Here is a 7,263-nt window from a genome sequence, read left to right on the forward strand (position 1 = left end):
GATATAATTAATTAAAATTGATTATTGTGATATAATTAATATAATGTATGTAATACATTATAATTTAAGGTAATATGAGAGGAATTTGAATATGATTCAAATACTAATTATATGAATGAGATTCGTGTAATTAAATTTAATATAAATATATTGAGAGAAATTAAATATTTGGATATGATCCAAATATCAATTATATGGATGAGATTCATATAAGTGAATTTAATATAAATGTGATTTATATAAAATGTCATGTATTGTTAAGAGAAAATAAAATCTATAGGTTATGTTGTATTTGATGCAATGTAAAACTATAGACTATATATTATAGGAAAAATCTCATAAATAGAAAAATCCCAATAATATTTACATTTTATAGCAAAAAGTTCTAAAAGTGTTTATACTTTAAGTGTAAATATTTTCAAATATTTTTTTATATTTAAAAAGACCTCTATGTTATATTTGATATAACATATAGTGTATATATATAATAAAGTAGTTATTATATACATATATTATTATTAATTTAATTGAAATTAATAAAAGGGAAGGAGTTACAACTCCCTCCCCCGATTATCTCAGTTATTTTATGTGGGATCTGATTGGAGATTCATCTTCTTCCTCAATTATCTCTGAGAGAAGAGTTCTCTTTAAAAAAAAGAATCTAAAAAAGAGAAGAAAAATTCTTCTCTTCCTTCTCCTCCTCTCCATCTTCTTCTTCTTCCAAGGATTTAAGCAAAGCCCAAAACTCTTGCTTGAATCATTTATCCCAAGAGAATACAGAGGGTTCTCAAGTGGTGGTGTCCCTTTTGAAGAAGGAGATCCGCGTGGAGAAGGAGATCCGTTCGTATTTTGTTCGAGGGAGTTCTTGAAGAAAGGGTTATTCAATGGTAAGCGTTTCTAAAACCCTAAGTATTTTTTTTATTTAAAATATGCTATAATTTATGTAAATGCATATCTTGTTCTTATTTTACTGTAAAACTTATATTCAATGAAAAATGGAAATTGGGACGATCTTGCTTCCGCTTAAAGGATATTTTTTGAAAATTTCCTTCAATTGGTATCAGAGCAAATTTCATTCTTTTATTAAATCGATTTTATAGTGATGGGGGGTTTTATATATTCTGCATTCTTTTTCATATGATGAATGGTGATGAATGTAGTTATTTGATGGATGTTTCGAGATAGGATACTTAGTTTTAAGACTTTATTTGTTTACAAATTTGGATTTTAAAGGCCTCTGCATTTTTTGGGCATTAATCTTGCTATAGAGTCTTAATTCATAAATTCGAGTCATTCGTGCTGTTCCTGGGGAGCTTCAAAGAAGAGTTGTAGAGCACTGTTTCAATGAAGAAGAAGCATTTCTACAAGATCGTGTAGCTTTTGCTAAACGATCAAGCTAATGCTACAAGGTCGTGTAGACTTTGCTACACGATCATGTAGCTAATGCTACAAGATCATGTAGAATTTGTTATACGATCGTATAGCATTTGCTACAAGATTGTGTAGATTTTGCTACACAATCGTGTAGCATTTGCTATAAGGTCGTGCATCCATTTTGCTACACAATCACTGTAAAGAGTTTGCTGAAGGGCGGTTCGATTCGAGTGATTCAAGGCCTGGTTCACCTGTTTCGAACCAGAAAGCTCTTTCTCATGTAATAGTTAGCCTTTTAAATTTCCTTTTAGGTGTTCTATCCCGATCCATTAACTGTTTTTTTAATATACATATGATGTACGTTTTTTCTTATATGTCATATTGTATGTTATATAGAATCAAAACTCACCATAGGTTATGTATTTATTTTCATGTAAAATTTATATTATAAGTTTTATGATATATGTATATGCATGATTTAATTTTATAACATGCTTATGCATCATATAATATAAGTGTTATACTATATGCTTGCATGCATAAATAACATGGTTATGCATCATTTATATTATGATCATTATAATATATAGTTTGAATGTATGCATGTGATATATGTTATTTAATTTCATTACTTTGTTATGTATAAGTGTTATATATATGTAGTAATGAAATAACCATTGTATGATGCATGACATTACTTTAGATAATCTTATAAATATTATAATTTTATAAAGTATGTCAATCAATGCAATGTAGGTTTTAATTTATTTTATTTATTTTACAAGAGTTGTAAATAAATGAAATTAGAAATTAAAATCAATAACTAAAAATTGCATGCAAACTTAGGTAAAATCATTTTTTTAAAAAATAGTTTTAAAATATGATTGAGATAGACCTAAGTTCACAAATTTCTAATGAGATTAGAAATCAGATTTTTATTTTTCCAATCAATTTAATAGGATTAAATTGATTTCAATAAAAGATTGAATTTGTAGCAAATGTATCTATAAGGGACCTTTTATCTAAGGCGGGTTCTGGCTAGGCTGGGATACTTAAGATGAGGGAAACGGAACACCCCTACTTCGGAACCTACCTAGAAAGGTGAATTAGATAGATTTGCTACAAGCATGCAATTATTTATTAACATTTGTTAAAGTGTTTAACGAATATTAATAAAAAATGTTCAACTTTCCAAAGTAAATGTTAATTTTGGGCAAATTTAAACAATCACTTAGTAAAAATAATTAATCGTATTTTTCCAAAGTAAATTAAACCCTAGGTTGTTAAAATACTCAGTGGGAGAAAAAGATGTATATGATACGTCATTTTTCCACTCAGTTTCTCCCTTAATATTCACACCATGAGACTTATGCTTGGCCTTGAGGTGCCCTGGCAGCATCCCCTTTTGGATAATGTTTGCATGGGTCAATATCAAGGTGAATGGAGAAAGTATTTTTAGTAAGTGGGAGAGGGATGTGTGTCAACATGTCCTACGATCTCTTTCATTAGTTTTCACCGTGAAACCTTCTTGCACGGCCTCGAGGCGCCCTGGGAGCACCCCCTTTTTGATGATTTGTGCAGTAGGTCAATATCAAGCTGAATTCTAGAAATGGATAGGATTGCTTTAGTTTTTTTCCCTAATCATTTTTACCTTTTGGTTGGCTTATTGGGACAGAACTCTAGGATCTAAACTGAAGGGTCACACTTACGAGAAATTATTAAGCAAGTTAATGATTTCTTGACCGAATAAATGATGACTGATTGTTATAGGAATAAGAGTTATTTTGGTGTAATGATTGGTTGAGAGTGTCTTAATTGAATGAAGGGATAACCGAGTACCCTTCGGTGGCTTTTGTCCTAAATCACTGAAGCATCATTGCAAAATTAGATGTCAAATGGGATTCATTTAGATTTTATTAAATCTCATTGGGTTTTTTTTAAGAGTTATGCTAAAATTTAATGTAGATCAATGTGTTTCTTTTTCAGTAAATATGTCCAATAGCGTTTTTTCATTAGTTGCCTTTTCTAGTTTGAGCGATTTCAGTTACACGACGTGGAAAGAATCCATTAAAATGTTTTTCATGGTAAACGACCTCGAAATTGTCATGATTGAGGATTGTCCTCAAGTCCCAACCCCTTATGCACCACAAAATGTTCGTAATGCATATGAGGTGTGGATGAAGGCTAATTTGAGGGCCCGATTTCACATTTTTGCAAGCATACCTGATGCATTGGCCAAAAGGTTTGACAACATGGTCATTTCACATGAGATCATTGAATCAATGCAAGAATTGTTTGAATGAAAGTTCTTACGATTCGAGCAAAACAGGATTGATGACAATGATATCAGTAGTGTCAGTTCCCAAGATAATCTCCAATCCATATTAAATGTCAAGGGACCTATGAAGCACAGATACTTCATGTGAGGTAAAGAATCAGTATCAAACACGTATCAGATACCGATACTTTCAGATACTTCCCAGATACGTATCTGAAACACGATTTGACGTATCTATACTTTCAGATACTTTTCAAATACGTATCTGACACGCAATTTGACGTATCTATTTCTTTGCATTTTTTTTTAAGAAAAAAGACAAGTAACTCATCTAATCTTTTCCAATCTAAAATTAGGCAACCTATTTAAAAAGCTCACTACTCGAGTCCAAAACTAAAAATAAATAAATACATAAATAACGGACCAAACCCTAGACTAGAATCATCTAATCCTCCATCTTTACATTTGAGTCCCCACAAAGTCCACCAAAATATAAACTATTTGGATATCTTTAACAATAAATTCTTTATTTATCTTCATACTTCTCTCTTTAATCTTCTTCTTCTTCTTCTTTGCAATATGAGTCACTTTTCTATTGCATTTTATTAACTATTATACTTCAACATCTTAATGTTGTTGTTTTTTTTTTTTTTTTTTTTTATTGTATTTTAGTGTTTGTATCTATTTTGTGCTATTGTTATTAACTTGTATGCTAAATTTATCTATATCCTAGATTTTTTTAAAGAAAAAAATTTATCTTCAACGTATCAGTATCCTCGTTTTTTAGAAATATATATATTAAAATATATATATATAAAAATGACGCATCCTTAGACGTATCCGTATCTTAGTTTTTTAGAAATTGACGAATTGTCGTATCCGATCGTATCTGTGTCTGTGCTTCAAAGCAAGGGACTAGCAGAGAAAGCAATCGTTGCTAACTCTGATCAAGTTCACCGACGAGGATTGTCCTCTGAGATGAAACTTGGAGTTTATGAGTTGGGTTCTAGAGTTGATCCCATTACTCTCCAGAAAAGGAAGAACTCCAAAGAAAATAAATCTGATTTATTTGTCTTGGAGACGTGCTTAGTAGAGAATGATGATTCTGACTGGATAGTTGATTCAGGAGCTATTAACCACGTGTGTTCTTCCCATCAAGGATTTAATTCCTGGAAACAATTGGAAGCTGGAGAGATGACTCTTAGAGTCAGTACTGGTGAGGCCATTTTAGCTGTTGTTGTAGGCAGGTTTAAGTTATTTTTGGACAAGAAACGATATATGTTATTAGATAACGTATATGTGATGGAACACGAGACATACGCAGCGTAATAGGGATCTAATTACACTCTAATTGTTTTTAATCAAAAGGAATTTAGCATGCAAAATGAAGGAAAAACAGTAAATTAACTTACCTTTGAAGCTCCCGAAAACCGCTTTTTCTCACTGAATCTCGACCAAAACTCTTTCGTACCACTACTAGAGTTGACCTACTATCCTCTAGACTCAGAACCGGATTGTGGGCCCCGATGGATGAAGAAAATCGAGAGAGAGAAAGATATGGAAAAAGAAATGGATCTTTGGGTTGGGTTTGGGTTATGAATTTTCCTCAAAGGAAAGAGTTTTTTTTTTCAGTCCAAATTTGAAAAACAAATTTGGCAAAATGGAAAAAAAAATGGCAAAAGTCTTTAATCTATAATTGAAAGCCCATTTATAGAAAAAAAAATCATGCAACATTTGCATGAAACAAATCCATAAAAATCCAATACCTAGAATCCACTATCTAAGTGTGCTTAATGTCTCCACTATAAGCCAACACCTAGTCCACTATTTTGTTAGTAGAATTATCTAACAAAAGTTTGGATTTTTCTACTAACTTTTGTCAAAGGAAAAAATAGTCATTTTGTCAAAGTCAAATTTTGACCTAAAAGTCCACATTTTGACTTTTATGATTTTTCCTATGTTGACTAATTTTGACCTCCTGATCATGAATCCGCATTCATTTTCTCGAAATTCAAATCAAATTTGAATATAACGTCGGTCAAATTTTGACTTTTCAAAGTCAAAAAGTCAACTCTTTGTCTTTTTACATCTTTGACCATTTCCATTATTTTCGAGCTTCCGAATATAAACGTATTCATATTCTTGATATTTAAATCACATTTAAATATTAAAGCTGTATCTCTAGACTGAACACCGACTACTATATCACATATACGTGTCGGTTTCTCTCTCTTCACCTAATTCGAACAATTCGAATGATTCTATCATACTATTCTAAGTTTATTCCATATGAGTTAGTAGGGGAACGTAATGGACCTACAGATCATGGGCTCTAACAATCCAAGATTAACCGGTAAAACTCTTTAACCTAATTAATCAACATTTGTTAACTAACGGGTCATTCCACTAAAGTCTCGTAGTTACACTCCCCTCGCTGTAGATATATTTGTGTCCATTTGATATAACTATGGTTAGTAAGCTAATCCTTCATGGGTTGTTCGTAATCTCAGTTCGGTCATAAAAACTGTTTTACCCCTAACACTACATCTTATTCCTTAAGTTCCACTGATCCTCTAATGAACAATTAGTTTAAGGTCCAACCTATAAACCGAACCCCTTTCGGGCCAAGGAGAGGGTGGGGCCACTTGTTCAAGACCTGGATTCATTACTAAAGGGAATAATCTATCTACTATCCTTATAACGGGTAGGAGTGAATTTCGTCTTGCACCCTATGTTTCCAGCTATCCACCTGATCTTACCCCTGAAATGGGAGGTTTATTGGCCAGCGATGATGAGCTGCCCTCACCTACGCAGATCTAAGGATAATTTCGAGTGAATAGGAGTTCATAGTTAGCTCAAGATTAAGACTAAGTTACCTAAGTCATCAATTAACGAAATAGTCAGTTTTATACATAAAACGACATTTAGAACGTAAAAAGGGACTATTTCATGGTTCAGTCTTATGCAAACTCATTGCATAGGATTCCCCCACTCATATATCTCTATATGAACGATTTAGGATCACATCGTTTGTACTAACTACAAAGTGGGCCGCACTTATAGTGTCCCCAGAATAAGGCGCCCAATCTTATTCATATACTATAGACCATTTTGGCTATATATTTGAACTTGATCCACATTTATGTCACTACATAAAGTTCAAACTACATTAAATAGCCTCAAGACCTTAGTTTATTGGATTCAAGATTATAATTTCAATAACAACTTTATCGAAAAACAAAACATAATATGTTTATTAATTTACAAACTACGAGTTTTAGGACATAAAATCCAAAAATATGTAGTTCCTCATATCAAGAGGAACCTAATTTATGTTTCTGTCTAATTAAAGAAAAATATTCCATATCCTTTTCTGAGAATAAAGTGTTTATTTTTAAGAGTAGAATGGAGTTAGGTTTTGGTTCAATGGAAAATAACTTATATGTACTAAGACCGTTAGTCATAAAAGTTGTGCTTAATACTAAAATGTTCAAAACAGCAACAACTGTAAAAAGACTGAGAATTTCTCCTAAATAAAATACTCATCTTTGGCATCTAAGGTTAGATCACATCAATCTCAATAGGATTGGGAGGTTGGTAAAAAGTGAACT

Source organism: Benincasa hispida, chromosome 3, assembly GCF_027475165.1.
Source record: "Benincasa hispida cultivar pf3 chromosome 3, pf3_genome.v1.1, whole genome shotgun sequence".
NCBI lineage: Eukaryota > Viridiplantae > Streptophyta > Magnoliopsida > Cucurbitales > Cucurbitaceae > Benincasa > Benincasa hispida.